Here is a 16,476-nt window from a genome sequence, read left to right as displayed (position 1 = left end):
CACAAAGGGCCTACCACCCAATAGTGTCAGACAAATGGTGAGGCTTACACTGAAGATTTTTGGGGAAGCAGAAATAGTCATAACAGATACCATAGGCTGCAACATGGATAAGGCTTAAGGATTATGCTAAATGAGGCAATTGCATGATTCCACTGATGCATCTGAAACAGTGGAGCTCACAGAAGCAGAAACAGCGAGTAGAATGACGTTGCCAGAGGCTGGGGTGGATTGAAATGGCGGATGGCTGTTCAACGGTATTAGGGTTTGGAAGTGGTCTGTTCCTCAAAAAATTTGTTGAAAGATTCATTCCTGCAGTGGAAATGATGAGGCGAGGTGAATGAATGTATGATGGGTGGGGATTAATGGGACTTATCAAATTGGAATTGCTGTCCTAGGAATGGATTAAAGTGCTTTATGTATGATCCTAAGTTCCTAAGAGGTGTTGTAAAATAGCAAGGCTGGCCCATCCTCCATCCTACTCCCTGGCTTCCTGTCTTGTCACATGACCCCTCTTTCACTTATACTCCTATTTTAAGGACATTCACTCTGATAAGATACGGACTGAGAGTCTCTCATAAGGGAAAATGCTGTGTTGTTTGCATTGACACATGGCAAAATTTATCTAAATAACCTCTTTATTAATTACCTGGCCTTGGCTATTTTATTATAATAAAAGAAAATGGGTGGGCCCGGTGTGGTGGCTTAGTGGTTAAAGTCCTCACCTTGCATGAGCTGGGATCCCATATTGGTGCCAGTTCTAATCCCAGCTACCCCGCTTCCCATCCAGCTCCCTGCTTGTGGCCTGGGAAAGCAGTCGAGGACGCCCCAGGCCTTGGGACCCTGCATCCGCGTGGGAGACCTGGAAGAAGTTCCTGGATCCTGGCTTCGGATCGGCGCAGCACCGGCCGTTGTGGTCACTTGGGAAGTGAGTCATCGGACGGAGGATCTTCCTCTCTGTCTCTTCTCCTCTCTGTATATCTGACTTTGTAATAAAAATAAAATAAATTTTAAGGGGTTACTGTACACGAATATTGAACCTTACCTGAGAAGATAAATTCCAGGAATTTGCTGCATACTGTTACAATAGGAATTAAATTGTAATATTATATACATTAAAACTTAAAATTCTAGCTCTTGTGTGTTCCTATTACAACAAACAAAATAAAATGGAAGATATTTCTACAGTATCATCTTTAATATCTGAAATTTTATTGAAATGGAAGCCAGGGAATTAGAGTGATCATTTACATTTGATACTGCTTTATTGAGTCTATACTTAAAAACAAATTAGTTATTAGCAACTAAGGCTTAGAAGCAATGATAACACTGACTTTTCTTTGACCTATATATTTATTCTAATTGGTCTATAGTGGGAGTCTATGTGGGAAAAGGAGAAAAAGAGTCAGACTTGCAGCTGCAGAGGCTGGGTCCTGGCATGCTTTCACAGTTGGTGATATGCCCTGAGAGCCTCTGGAGTGCTAAGCTATAGTCTAAGTGCTGGCAATAAATTATCCTGTTCAATAGTCATAATTATTCAATAAATTGGGTACTATTATAACCACCCACCTGTTATATATAAGAGAATAATTAATCTACTTGTCCAAAGTTAGCTAGCTTAAAAGATATAGAACTGGGATTCAAGCCCAGGATTCTACCCTCATGGCTCAGACTCATAGCTTCTGTCTTTATCTTAACTCTTCATATGCCAACAGTCAGGCTCATTATTTTAAGAAATATTCAGCATTAGCTGCACAGCTCCCCCAGATGAACTCCTGGCTATGGTAAGCAATTTAAAACATGGTCACACTCTTATTTTATCAGTTATTTAACAGTCCCATATCACATTGGAGAGATGGATGTTCCAATGAGGAACTGCCTCATTGAAGCCTAAATCTTTCCCGTGGCAAGCAGAAACCAGGGAACCTTATGGGGTCTTCTGCATCCTTGTTGATAACCATACTCTGCCTCACTCTAACAGAGGATATCAGATTTCATTTTATTTTGTGGGATATGCTCCTTTTGTTTAGAAATAATCTAATCAGTCAATATGCCCTTGATGTCTAAGGCAGAGGCAAAACTGAGCTTGATTGTGGATAGTTATAAAACTGATTTCTTCAAGCACCTTTTTCCAAAGTGGGAAACTTTCGGCCATTTGTGCAGCAGGATAGAACCTGTAATAAGTGTTTATTTCTTTGATAGTAGAACTTAATCTTTGATTACAGATGGGAGGGATGACGAAGCACTGTGCCAAGATCTTACAGTAAAAATGTTGTATTGGTCAGAAGCAGATAGTATATGCTGCAAAAATAAACCACAGATCTCAGATGCAAATAGTCACAAAGATTGCTTTTCTCTCATGTTACAGTCCCAACACAGCTTAGTCGGGAGGCTCTGTTACACTTTGTGCTCATTCAGGCACTTAGTTTCTACACTTGCTTTCATGATTGCCACAGTAGGGCAAAATCAATGCTGGGGCAATCTCACATTGACATAAAAATAACTCAACCAGAAAACAATTCCCAAGACTTTATATCTCGATTCATTTGACAGAATTAGCAATAGGATCATATTCAATGACCCATCTGGAGGGGGCAGAAAAGTCCTCCCTGTGTGCAAAAAGAATAAAAAAGAACTAAGCTTGCCACATAGGTAACTATCAGAATTCCATTAGAATTTGTTTTCATGAAATAACTCTTCATTGGGGAGAATATCATCGTGGATATCTTGACGTGAACATAAAGAAATAAAAAAGCAGACAACAAAACAGTTACCTCTGAGTTACTGGAAGGTGATACACTTAAGAATTTGCTGTGATTCCGAGTGGACAAGGGAACAACATCAATAACAACATGAAGAAGCCGAAGTCAGCAACAAGGAAAGACTGCGATGGGAGGACAAAGGAGGAGTGAACAAACACAAATAAATAATCTCATGCAACTTTTCAGATAGTGATCCCCACACTTCTGTTTCATGCAGTAGCAGTCTGCGTGGCTACAAGAACTCCCCTCTTCATCTTTGCTCCTAGGTTTTTAGCACAGTCTGTTACCTTTATTCATGCACCATTGGTTTCCTCTCTGATGAAATGAAGGAGAGCTTCTCTTCTAGCTTTGTATGTCACTAAATGAAGATGGTTTGCATGAAAACACACTTGGAAAGCAAACACCTTCCTACCCTTTTGGCCCAAGGTGTCCCAAAGTTACTAATATATAGGAAGACTTGGGATTCCTAAGGATGGAATCAAAAATCAAATATATCAAAGAGAGAGAGAGGAGATTCCCAGATGGGTAAATGACAATGTACCCAGAATTTGTATTAAAGGTTTTTGAATTAAGAGAGTTTCCTTGTTATTGTTACATCTGCGTATCATGGTTTTTGAGTAGAGTCTCTGATTTTGGAAATGTAACTGTTTTATGAGTTGTTAATGAGCAGGTAAGAGATGGCAAGTTATAGCCTAAGCTCCTGGATCCCTACCACCCATTTGGAAGAAAAGGTTGAGGTCCTAGCTCCCAACTTTGACCTTCTTTTTATAAAAACATTTTCATTCCTTTATAGCTTGAGTTATTATTTTCTCCATTTTGAATGAAAAGACCTGTTCCAGATTTGCATGACTCTAATGTAGTTCTGTGGAAGAATCAGGAGTTTATGCCACAAATTTTATTTTCAAAGATCTATTAACTTGAAAGACAGAGTTACAGAGAAAGAGAGGGAAAGACTGACACACAGATAGAATCATTTTGATGGCTCATTCCACACATGGCCCCCTGGGCCAGGGTGAAATCAGGAGCTTGGAACTCCTGGATCTCCTATGTCAATGATGGGGCTGAAGAACATGGGCCATCTTCAGCTGCCTTCCTAGGTGTATTAGCAGAGAGCAAAATAAGAAGTGAAACAGCTGGGATTTGAACTGGCACTTGAAACAAGATGCCAGCATTTCAGGCAGTGGTTTTGCCCATTTCACCACAGAACTAGCTCTGACCAATTATTTTTTTCTAAGCTTATTTCAAAGGCAGAAGTGCTCTCTCTCTCTCTCTCTCTCTCTCTCTCTCTCTCTCTCTCTCTCCTCTCTCTTTCTCTCTCTCACACACAAAATATCTGCATTGGGCCAGGTCAAAGCTGGGAGCTAGGACCTCAACCTTTTCTTCCAAATAGGTGGTAGGGATCCAGGAGCCTAGGTTATAACTTGTCACTCTTACCTGCTCATTAACAAGAAACTGAAACTGAGAATGGAACTGGGACTCTAACCCATGTAGTTTAATTTGGGATATAGGCAACAAACACTATACCTCAACACTGAGCTAAAAGCTCACCCCAGGGGTCAATTTCTAAAGTAAGGCAATCCATTCAGTATAAACTGAATATAACCAATTATTCACCATATTGTCCTCTAGCAGCGAGACCGATGAACTTGCCCTTGGATGTTACCAATTACACCAAGACCACTGTTAATGTCCACAGATGTTCATTCAAGCTGAGCAACTTGAAAGTTTAATTATCCTATACATCACATTTATTTTTTAAAACCAAAACAAAGGAGACTCACATAAAAGTTCTTATGGGGGAAATCATGGGCATCTCTCACTTCTAATGAGTCTTTGCACATTACTTACTGTCTCGGTTAAATGACTTTTGGGGGGATTAGTTTTCCACTTTCTCCCATATACAGAATAATAATTTGCTGAATGCTTATAAACACTGTGTGGAAGAGTAATTACTGGAGCTCTCTGAGAAGGAGATCCTCAGTGTAGAGAGACAGGATAATGTTGCCCTTAAAGATGCTGGACGAGACATGATTATTATTTTTTTGTGTGTGTGCACTGTCATTAGTCTCACAATTAGACTAAGCCAGAAAAGATTTACCTTACTGTGATATTTCTGTGTAAGACAGGAAAATATTTGCATTCATGTGACAAGGTAAATGCTTCATTTTAAGTCATCTCACTTTCAGAGCAATATTAGAATTTTCAGTGTCTATTATTTCAGGCTCCAGGCAGTGAGTCTGTATGCTGTGAGAAAACCATAAGATAATATGTGATGTGTGACATTGTTTTGGATTGATAGGGCCAGATCTAAAAATCCACGAGACTAAATGGACATTTTCTAATTTTTAGTGTTGACACTGAAGGTAAGTGGACTGGCACTGTTCACTCTTCTCCTTGCTTATTCTTTGTTCGGCTTTTGTGGGTGAGTGTTTTCATAGTTTAAGGATGAAGTGTTGGCAGTGCTGTGTCATGCCTGCTAGTTTGTAATTCATATCATGTATCACCCACCATGGAATGTATCACTTCCCAAAGGCAATTCTGTATCATATTATAAATTCTCAGAGAGCAGAGTTATGTGCATCAAAATGGCTAGACTTAGCAGGAGCTTCAAGCATGATTATTTGAAGTAGAAATGTCTTTAGGGTTCGGAAGGAAGTGGAAGCTGGATCTAACATGGTAGTGATTGGGTTGAGCAGTGAGTTAGATTTTGTTAGGGTTCTTTGCTTTCTTCTTTCACTTTCGTGAGGAAGAGGTACAAAGTGGGATTGCATCTGCTGACTCATAGGGAAGTTATAGAACAGTGGCCACAAGCGTAACACCGCTTTCATCCAGGAGGTAAAGGATGAAACTGCAGAGTGCCCAGCCACAGCAGGCAGTAAGCGAACGGCTTCATTACCCATGCCACTTCAACAGACACCAGCCTACAGCCACACACACACACACAAACACTCACAGATTCGTCTTGAAAACACATGTGTGCCCATAAACGCACAAATAGTTCTGTGAAAATGTCCAGAATATTTAAAATCTAATTTGTCCCTGAATCTTAACTTGGGGTTTTAATTAAGAGGACTCACTGTTCATTGTCTACTCCTTTGAATTTTAGTTATACTCTTGTAAGTCTATATGATAACTTGATCAATAAAAATTTAATCCAGCTGATTTATCTGCTAGTAGCTTTAACTTACTTTTATCACTAAATGACTTTAGTTTTGAAAGTGAATATTTAACACACAAAAGCTTAGAAATTGTTATGCTTCATTTAAGGAGAGGTAAACTTTTTAATGGCTTAGTGTTTTCTGAGGTCGCTCCACAACACTATTTTTCAGGTTAAAAATCAGTATTAAAAAGGAAAAAACTTATTAACTGAACACTAGAAATCAGTAAGAGGGACAGAAGTAGAACTTAAAACCTTTAACAAAACTTATAGCCTGTTAGTTTCTTACGTGAATACATTCAGCATGAAATCGTGTTAATTAAAATGGGTATAAATGAAAATAGATGGTAGGGCTGGAATTGGGTGTCAAGTATTCTGAGAAGAAATATTATGAGATCAGAAATCTGATAAGCACATCTAGCCTGTAGAGGTTGAATTAATAGTTACTGGTTGGGCCCGGCGGCGTGGCCTAGCGGCTAAAGTCCTCGCCTTGAAAGCCCTGGGATCCCATATGGGCGCTGGTTCTAATCCCGGCAGCTCCACTTCCCATCCAGCTCCCTGCTTGTGGCCTGGGAAAGCAGTCGAGGACGGCCCAATGCATTGGGACACTGCACCCGCGTGGGAGACCTGGAAGAGGTTCCAGGTTCCCGGCTTCGGATCGGCGCGCATCGGCCCGTTGAGGCTTCACTTGGGGAGTGAATCATCAGACGGAAGATCTTCCTCTCTGTCTCTGCTCCTCTGTGTATATCTGGCTGTAATAAGATGAATAAATCTTAAAAAAAAATAGTGGTCATGTGGATAGAGTAGAATGTTTCAGACCTTTTAAAAAATTTTAACTACATTTTTATTTTGAAGTTTTGAATTATGCGGTATGATTTTTTATAGATTGGGATTTCCCTCCAAAGTCCCATCCCCCAACAGATTTTCCCAATTTTACTACAATGGTATAGTCCTTCATAAGGAATCATAATTCCATAAGTCTCTTAGTTAAGTGTATCCTGACATTGCTGGTACAGACAACGTCAGACAGTCCAGCATCCAATTATCTACACATTTCCGATAGTTTCATTGGGAATCCATCTTTCGTCTGGAAGCAGGAATGAATGTTGCATTATACCCCCACATCTGGATATTGTGGACCCCAGTACTCCATTACTATGTGCATTTCCAAAGTTGAGAAGCCATTAAACAAGGTCAACAACTGGTATGAGTTAGAACAACTGCAACAACAACAACAACAACAATTAAAACAAATTACAGCACCATGAAAAAAACGCGCCACTGAGTAACCAACACATGCGTGACAAAAAGGAAACACAAAAGTCTCTTGGGAAAAATGATGCTACCGTGTAATCCATGAACCAGCAATGAATTTGAGAAGATAAAAGAAAGTTTTTAGAATAAATAAAACTGAGATAAAACATCAAAACACATGGGATGCAGCCAAAAACAAACAAACAAAAAAAACCAAACCAAACCAAAACACCCAAAACCAAAAAACAAACAATCCCCCCCTCAAAAAAAACACAACAGTATGGGAATGTTTCAAGTCTTTTACTTTGGCTAGTTGGCAGTGAGAACAATATGTTTGAGCAGACAAGGAATTCATTTTGTCCAAAATACAGGACTAATAAGGTTACTTAATTTTAGTGAGGAGCCTGCTCCTTATTAAAAAGTTGGGAAATGGCCTACTACAGACAAAACTGATCATTCCTATAAGTGATAAAAAATATTCATTGGGACATTATATCAACCATAGAATTGATCTCTATTCCCTACAATAGAAAAAAATTGTAAAATATCTTTGAATTCTCTGTCTTCTGGCTTTATTAAAATTAATTTGAGACCAGGAAATGTAGGCTTTTGCCAAATTCCATTATAACTAACCTTTATCAAAAGCATTCACATCATTTATTCATGTTGATTTTATAGCACAAACAGAAGAACGTTGTCATTTTGTCTTGAGCATTCTTTTTTTAAAGGATTTATCTATTTTTGTTGCAAAGTAAAATATATATATATAGAGAAGGAGATTTTCTGTCCGATGATTAACTCTCCAAGTGACTGCAACGGCTGGAGCTGTACCAAACTGAAGCCAGGAGCTCTTCTGGGTCTCCCAAGCGGGTGCAGGGCCCCAAGGCTTTAGGGTGTCCTTGACTGCTTTCCCAGGCCACAAGCAGAGAGCTGGATGGAAAGTGGGGCAGCCGGGATTAGAACTGGTGCCCATATAGGATCCCGGGTATGCATTCAAGAAGAGGATTTTAGCCACTGAGCCACTGCGCTGGGCCCTTTCTTGAGTATTCTTAACAGTTTAATATGAACTTTGTAATATTTTAAATAGAAAATTTCAATAATGAGTTACCATGTTTGCTTCAGATCCTGAATGGTCAGGGGAATATTATTCCATGTATGTAACATTTTAAAAAAATTTCTGTTAACTGTAGTTTCAATCATGCTGTGTGTTTGCCTTTTGTAATTAAACATTTTGTAGCTTACAGTTAGCTGACTTTGAAGGAGTTAAAAGTTCTTTTCAGCTGTGGTTATGCAACAAGGTGGAGGAATCCACCATGGTGGGAGGGTTTGGGGAGGGGTGGGGAGAACCTAAGTACCTATGAAACTGTGTCACATAATACAATGTAATTAATGAAGTAAAAATAATAAATAATTAAAAAAAAAGTTCTTGTTATCTGTTCAGCAACCAGTATCTAGATCAAGATGGAGAGTTCAGGGTTGTAAGAGATAGTATGATGCCTCATTTGTCTGTATTGGAAGCAAATTCAAAGAAATCAGTCCCTGATGGTTATGGTGAGATATGCTTCAATTGGATTATCAGTATTTTATAGAATGCAGACTCACTGCAAGGAAACTCACTACCACCAAAGGAAGTGACAAATTAGCTGAAATACCTTGTAGTTGTGCTTCCAGGCAGAAAAGACAGCCCTGTCCCTGAATACATTTTGTATTGGATCTGGAAAGCAGTGCCTCACTTTTCCAGGGAAAGCTTAGAGGCAAATTTTGTCTTGTCTCCTGGACTATCTCCTGAGAGGCAGTCACGTTAGCCAAGAGTCAAATAAATCCAGCCTTGCAGATTCACAGCAGACAGGCTGGGCCCCTGCTCTCCTGGCATTCATCCGGAGGATCTCAGTGAAAATCCTCTCCCCTAAGACAGATTATGGGCCCCCAAGGCCCTTTACTAAAGTAAAGTAAACAATACTCAGAAAATTAAATGGTGGCTCTCCAAAAAATGACAAGAGTGCTCTGTTATTGTTTTTATTAATCCCGGACTTTGGGCTTTAGTTTTCGGTGATGCTTTGTGTACGATAGACACAGAAATTAGAGTAGAAAGTATACTTTGGTCTGTCTTTTGTATTTTATTACCTTAAAATTATGGCTTAGATCCTTGTAATCCTCTTTTGCCTAAATAAACAAAAGGGGGATAGACACAGTTTGAGATTGTGAAGCCGAGGATCGATGCTTTCAAGTTGGCAAGACTTAATCCCCACATCTAGCCTGGAGAAGGCCTTTTCAGGTTCATTAGTTCAGATTTGCACAGAGCTTAGAAAAACATGTGGTATAGGGAGACTAACTGACAAACTACACTCTTCATAAATATTTCAAGCACTTAGCCCCCAAATTTGCCTCTTCCAAAACTTTACTAGTTTATATTAATTGTTTGCATCAATAAGGCTTAATAAAATGTTACTTCATTGTTTTAGTATCAATATTTCATCAAGCTTTTCTATACAGACATAAATAGCATTTTTCACTGGAACATTTCTACAGTTCAATCTGTTTAGAAAAAAGTTATATGGCCCTAATTTATCAAGATGGAAGTAAAAATGGATGGTTTCTAGTCTATTTTTGAGTAATACATGAAATATTGGAAATGATTCATATTTTATACATGCTTTAGATTAAAATGAAGTTTTCCTAATGCTTTCTAAAATATTGTCCAATTAAAGTTTGAATGTTTTTGATTTTATGATTCTGAATGGAACTCTTGAAAAACTCACATTACGGAAATGGTTCCCAATATGGAAATATTTTCTTAGCCTGTGTGAGAATACTGTAAACCTAGGGTCTATAGGAGGTGATTATACTGGTTCAGTTTGAATTTTGTCCTCAATGTCAAAGAGAACTCTGTACTGAAGACCCATTCTGAATGCCACTATAGTGGGAAGAGGGTAGTTGTCGACCAAAGTGAATGTGTAACTTGAAAAAAAGTTGAGCCCGTAAAGTTTGGGAGATCTACCCAAAGCCATTAGCTGTAGGGAAGCTCAAGCCTTAAGCTCTGCTTTCCAATAACCTGTAGTTTCATGATAGATTTTTTTCAATCATGAGCTATTCTTAGCTTTCTGTTAAAACAGTAGTCAATTCCTTAGGGACAGCCACAATATCCTACTTAGATATGGCCAAATAGGTAGCAACCGATTATGTAAAACTCACATACCAAAACAATGGTAAGAACTATTAAATTCATTATCTCTTTTCCTCATCACCAGAACTTATAGGATGAACTCCACTAGCTCCTAATTTGCAGCTTGGAAATTGAGGTAAATAGATAACAAAGCTTGGTCAAGGTCACATATCTGAAGAAGGGATCAGTCAGAAATTTAGAGACTTTCTGATTTAAACCCCTCCCCCCGTGTTGAACCTCTTTACCTCAGTATTGATCCACTAAAGCAGGAAATGGATAAACATGATGGAAGTCAGTTTTTGAGGCCTGTGCTGTAGCATGGCAGAATAATCCTCTCTGGTGGTGTCAGCATTCCATAAAGGCAACAGTTCATGTCCCGCTGCTCTACTTCCAAACCAGCTTCCTTCTTATGCCTGTGAAAGCAGTGGAAGATGGCCCAGTCCCTCGGGACCTCAAACCCACTTGGATGTCTAAAACAGCTCCTGGATCCCAAGTTCAGACTGGCTGAACCGCTGGCTGGCGTGGTCATTTGGGGAGTGAACAGTGCTTGGAAGATTTTCTCTCTCTCCCTCTATTTTTCTGTAACTCTGACTTTCAAGTAAAATAAATATTAAAAAAACAGTTTTGCATCTCTTTTTTGAAGGTTAACAGTGGCAATATACAGTCTTTCTGAAATAGAAATGTAAATGTCAGCAACAAAAATTTTAAGAATTTGGTAAGTTAGTGTCTGGATGATCATAACAACTTTGCATACATACACATACCCTTTGTGCAAGGAAATACCAAGCAATACATGCAACATTTGCGTAAATTATTTTCAGACAATGATTCCTGTTTGTAAAATGTTATTAAGGAATTATTGCTGTCAACAGCTAGCACCGGGGATCTGGCCCGTCTTCACTATGTCAGTGATGTTCTTGTGGCTGGCAGAATACTTATTCCCAGAGGTATCTCTTATAAACTGCCTTTTGCCCCTTTGGATGCTATAAACGTGTGTTGGCGAGTGGGTAATCCAGGAAGGTCTGGGAGCTGGTTGCCTAGGAAACTGAGAGGCACTGCATAATGTCCTCCAACACTGTCAACAAAAGAGGATTTACTTTTGTGAAACGAATTGTTTTCCAAATGCATATCTGGTGCGTGTTGCTGAGCTTCAGCCCTTGGTGGGCAATTCATGCCAGAGCAAGCTAGAGGTTAGCCAAGGAGATAGGTTTATTTTTTTCCCCACAAACATTGTGCTGACAAAATCTGAGTATTTCGGAGGGAGCATGATGATGCATTCAGAATGAGTACAGAAGAGTAAGGTAATCAATGGAATATTTTATGTAACAAAATCTGCAATCAATTCTTGATCATGACATATCTTCATCTAGATTTATGGTAGAAAAAGAGACTTTTAAAATAAGTTTTATTTGTTGTAACCCACTGTTCTCTGCTCTCATGCTACTCACACCAGAAGCTTAGGTTTATGGTAGTCATTTTCAAAATTAGTGCTTAGAGATTCATAAACCTTTGATGAAAATTGCATATAATTTCCTAGCATTTTAGAAATATGGGACACTTAATTTTTATTTTTAAATCTGTTGCACATGTTTACACATTTATTTTCATAAGTATGTACACATGTGTGCATATATATACACAAGGATGAGGGATCTTTCAAAAGTTTTTGGAGAGGTGGATGTTGAGCTTAGTGGGTAAGATGCTGATAGAAATGGTCGCATTCCTCATTGAAGTACATGAGTTCAATATTCGGTTGTGGGTCATGATTGTAGCTTCTTGCTGAAGCAAATCCTGTAGTGATTTAAATAATTGGGTTCCTGATATCCTTGTGAAAGACCCAAATCAAATTTCAAACTCCTGGCTTCCAGCTGGTTTAGCCTCTGCTGTTGTACTCATTTGGGAGTAAACCAGTGAATGGGAACAATCTCATTTTCTCTTCCTCTTTCTTCCTCTCAGATAAAGAAATAAAATGGGGTGAGCATTGTGGTGTAGCAAGTTAAATAGCCTGTTGCAGTGTAGGCATTTCGTATGGATGATGGTTGGTCCCATCTGTTCCACATCCAGTCCAGCTCCTGGCTTACTGTCCTGGTGCTAAAGGCCATCCTAAGAAGGCTTATGCAGCTTGAGATGGAATGAGAAAGATGTGAACTCGGAGTCTTGGAATGGAGGCTTCCTGGGATAATGTCACAGGATGAAATCTATGGTTAGCAAAGCCAAGCCCACAAAGCCGTGATGTGTGATGAAGTTCAGGATAGACAAAGCCAGGCCTTAGGGAGGTGGACAGTTTTGTGATAGCAAGCTCAAAGAATTTGCACACCTGAAAGCACATCCTATTTCTCTTCCCTCATGGTCCACAGTAATCTCCTGGTATCCCTGAAGAATATCAGCATTAATGCCGACAATGTTTTGTTCCCAAGAGTAAAAACTGCTGGGTAAAGCCAAGAGGCATTCTCTCCTACAGCTTGATGGGAGAGTCATCTTGCTCCCAGAGGCTCCTCCCCCTACATCAGTCCTGCTTTAAATAGAGTCTTGTCTGAGTCTCTTTGCCTTTCTTAATTGTATGCTTCTCCCCCTTCAACCCTGCTGCATGGGTTGGAGCAGCCTGGAAAAGGAGCAGAAGATGGTTCAAGCATTTGGACTTCTGCTACCCATGAGATCATAAGAAGCTCCTGGCTCCTGGCTTTCACTCTCCAAATGGCTTCCCCATTGCAGCCATTTGGGGAATGGACCAGTGGATGGAAAATATCTCCTTTTCTCCCTATTTCTTGCCTTCTTTCTCTGTAATTCTGACCTTGCAAGATAAATAAATGTACCTTAAAAAAAAAAGAAAAATTTAGTTCTTAAAATGGATAAAGAATTACGCATGGAATTAAAAATATACCAAAGTAATTTTAAATATTTTAGGATATTCTTTCATTAGTTTTTTTTATTCATTAATTACATTGTATTACATGACACAATTTCATAGGTACTGGGATTTTCCCCCCTTCACCCCAAACCCTTCCCCCATGGTGAATTGCTTCACCTTGATGCATAACCACAGCTCAGGTTCCGTTGGGATTCCCTAATTACAAGCTCACACCATACAGAGTCCAGCATCCCACTTTCCAGTCAAGTTCAATGGCCTCTTAGGGAGGCCCTCTCAGGTTTGAAGGCTGAGCCAGCAGAGCATCACCTCGATCAATTAGAAGCTCCAACATATCATCAGCGACAGTCCAGGTACGATGAGACTGGTGCAGAGTCCACTGATTGACATAGTCTATCTTAGAGTTTCCCCTCGTCCAGTTTTCCGCTGCAAGCGTATAGCTGAGGTGGTTGATTGATCTACTCCATCTTCCATCTTTTCTTGGTTAATGTTTTGATTCCTCCATTTTGTTCAGGGGAATCCCCAAAGAAACTTTGAGGCGTTCCCAGTCCAGGCTCCTACATGTACTACTAGTAAGCACAGTGCCCGCCACAGTCCATCACTCCAATCAGCTGGTGGTTGTAACCCCTTGGTTGGATCTATTCTGAGCCCCAACCTCCATTGGAACCAATGAGTATTGCAGCTCTTCCCAGCTCTGCCCTTCACACACTAGTCCCTCACCTAAACCAGTGGGAGGTGTGCTGGTTGGGTGCTGCATTCCCTACTGGCACAGGCCATTTCGCCTTGGCATTTTGTGTTTTGTACTGTTTTTTATTGCAACCAAACCTGGCCAGGCCCCCACTTTCATTAGTTTTTAAAGATTTACTTATTTGTATTGGAAAGTCAGATTTACAGAGAGAAGGGGAGAAACAAAGATAAAGATCTTCCATCTGTTGGTTCACTCTCCAAGTGGCCGCAACGACTGGAGCTGAGCTGATCCAAAGCCAGAAGCCAGGAGCTTCTTCTGGGTCTCCAACGTGGGTGAAGGGTCCTTGACTGCTTTCCCAGTACAGAATCAGGGAGCTGGAAGGGAAGTGGAGCAGCCAGGATATGAACCACTGCCCATATGGGATCCCAGAGCATGCAAGGCAAGGACTTTAGCCATTAGGCCACAGTACTGGGCCTAGTAAAATAATTTTAATTCCATTTTCCACAAACCTTTTGATTTATGCTTATGTTCTAGGGCCCCATTCCTGAACTAAATGGAATTGGTGCTAGAACACATAGGGTATATGAGAGTGATGATTATATATTGTTCAAATTATAAATAGGGACAATCAAAGAATACTTTTTTTTTTTTGGCCACAATGTTTTCCTGTCTTTTTTTTTTTTTTTCCCTGAATCCCAGTTTCCACCCATTCTCTTTTCCCGTCTTTACCTCACCTTATCCTATATCAACCCTATGCCACCTTTCTGTACCCTTGCCCCACAGGAAACCCATGTTACAAACTCGTGTGCAAACTTCAAATTTATGGGATCCTAAACAGTTAGAAATATAGTTGTTCATGCTCACAGCCAAGCCTCTATTACAGAATCTCAAACTTCCAGGTTGCCTTTTTCTCTATGGATATCAATGAATACTTCATTTTCTACAGTTCCATTTTGCTGGTTTTCAATCCTTTCCATATATTCTAAATGGATTTCCACCTGATTTTCGGCAATTTCTTATTTTTCAACATACATTCACCTGTATTATTTTTTCACATGCACTAGAAATTGCTCATAGATGATTCAATCACTAAAGCCTGGCACCATGTCACATGGGTAGTTCTCTCATTCTTTTCTAGTTTCCTAGTTTTGCATCCACAGATTGTTCTAATCATTTTGCTTAGTAAGTACATGAAAAGGAAACACTTTGAATGTTATTCTGCTTACACCAAACCCAGAACTTCCTTTCTTTTCCTGCAAGGAATAAGGCATTTTCATTCCCAACAAGGAGAGCCAGGTGGTCATATGAGAAGACTCTAGAATTTTTGTTGTCAATAGAATGCTGGAAAATGTTAAGATAAACAAGTTGTTTAGATCCAACCACATATGGAATGGGAGACTTACAGCTTTACTCTTAGCCAAAAGTGGCTTCTCTCCTCACTGCCTGCTCCAAATGCCATTGAGCTCCATTATTCTCCTCGAAAACTATTTTATCAGGCCATTATGAGAGATCTCTGCTCAGCAGGAAGATCAAATCCTCACACTGCTGGGCCACTTCATTATTCTGAGATTAAACTACTCCAAGTTGAGCTTTTTTTTTTTTTTTTTTGCTAGGAAGTTAGTGTGAGCAGTGGATCATGGTGTGGGACGGTGAAGAGGTCTCTGAGAGTCGTGTCCGTCTTCTCCACTCTCTTCACTAACACCTGCTTGCAAAAGACCAGCCTCCTGCCATTGTGCCATGTAATCACATCTGTTGTTTGGAAAGTGTCTTACAATGAAGAAAACACCATGTCCTAGCTGTTTGTAAGTTGAAGATCTAGGAGTCTGAGAAGCCCAGAGGGCCCCATTCCTGAGAGTTCTGAGTGGTTCTCCCAGGAGCGTTGTGGAGTGGATCCCTTATCCTCAACAGAGTGCACCCTGGTCTAGCAGAACACCTTTCATTGTGGTTCTTGCATGATTGAAAGCTGCTATTGACTTGGGAGTTCATTCTGCCCTTCTCTTGCCTGTCAACGGGTTTCAAAGCAAGCTGCCGCACCAAAATTGGCTCAGATCACAGACTTCAGTGACTAATGACCCTTGTCCTCCCTTCAGTAGTGAAATCCCAAAATGGTCCTACAGGAGGAGAAGCAAATCCTGACAGCTGCTTAAAGGTCATCTTAAAGCCAAATCCCAGAAGAAGTGCTTTTAGGTTGAGGCAGAAAGGAAGAGACCAGCAACAAAAAGAAAAGATGAAATTAGTGTGTAGATGGGCAGTGATTTGCAGTTCATCCAGGTGTGCTCTGAAGCTCAAACCTCTGAGTCAGCAAGGAGCAGCAAACACAGGTGCTCCTCGACCTCTTAGAAAGCATAAATGAATTGCAAACACATACATGTCACATGATCACACCTGCAGGTCTTCCCAGGAAAGTAGTTTCTGAGTGCAAGGATGAGACCAGGTGATATTCCAAGGAGACAGTACTTGTAGCAGATTTACCAAGAACACTGATGTAGGAGACTTGTTAATTTAAGAAGAGGAAGCCTTTTCATTTTTTTCCATTGTGTAGTATGTGGAGAATTGTGGTGCTGCTTTGCTTCTAAAACTGGGCAGTGA

Source organism: Ochotona princeps, chromosome 9 (assembly GCF_030435755.1).
Source record: "Ochotona princeps isolate mOchPri1 chromosome 9, mOchPri1.hap1, whole genome shotgun sequence".
NCBI classification, from domain to species: Eukaryota; Metazoa; Chordata; class Mammalia; order Lagomorpha; family Ochotonidae; genus Ochotona; species Ochotona princeps.
The sequence above is the reverse complement of the archived record's forward strand: the minus strand, read 5'-3'. Positions refer to the sequence as shown.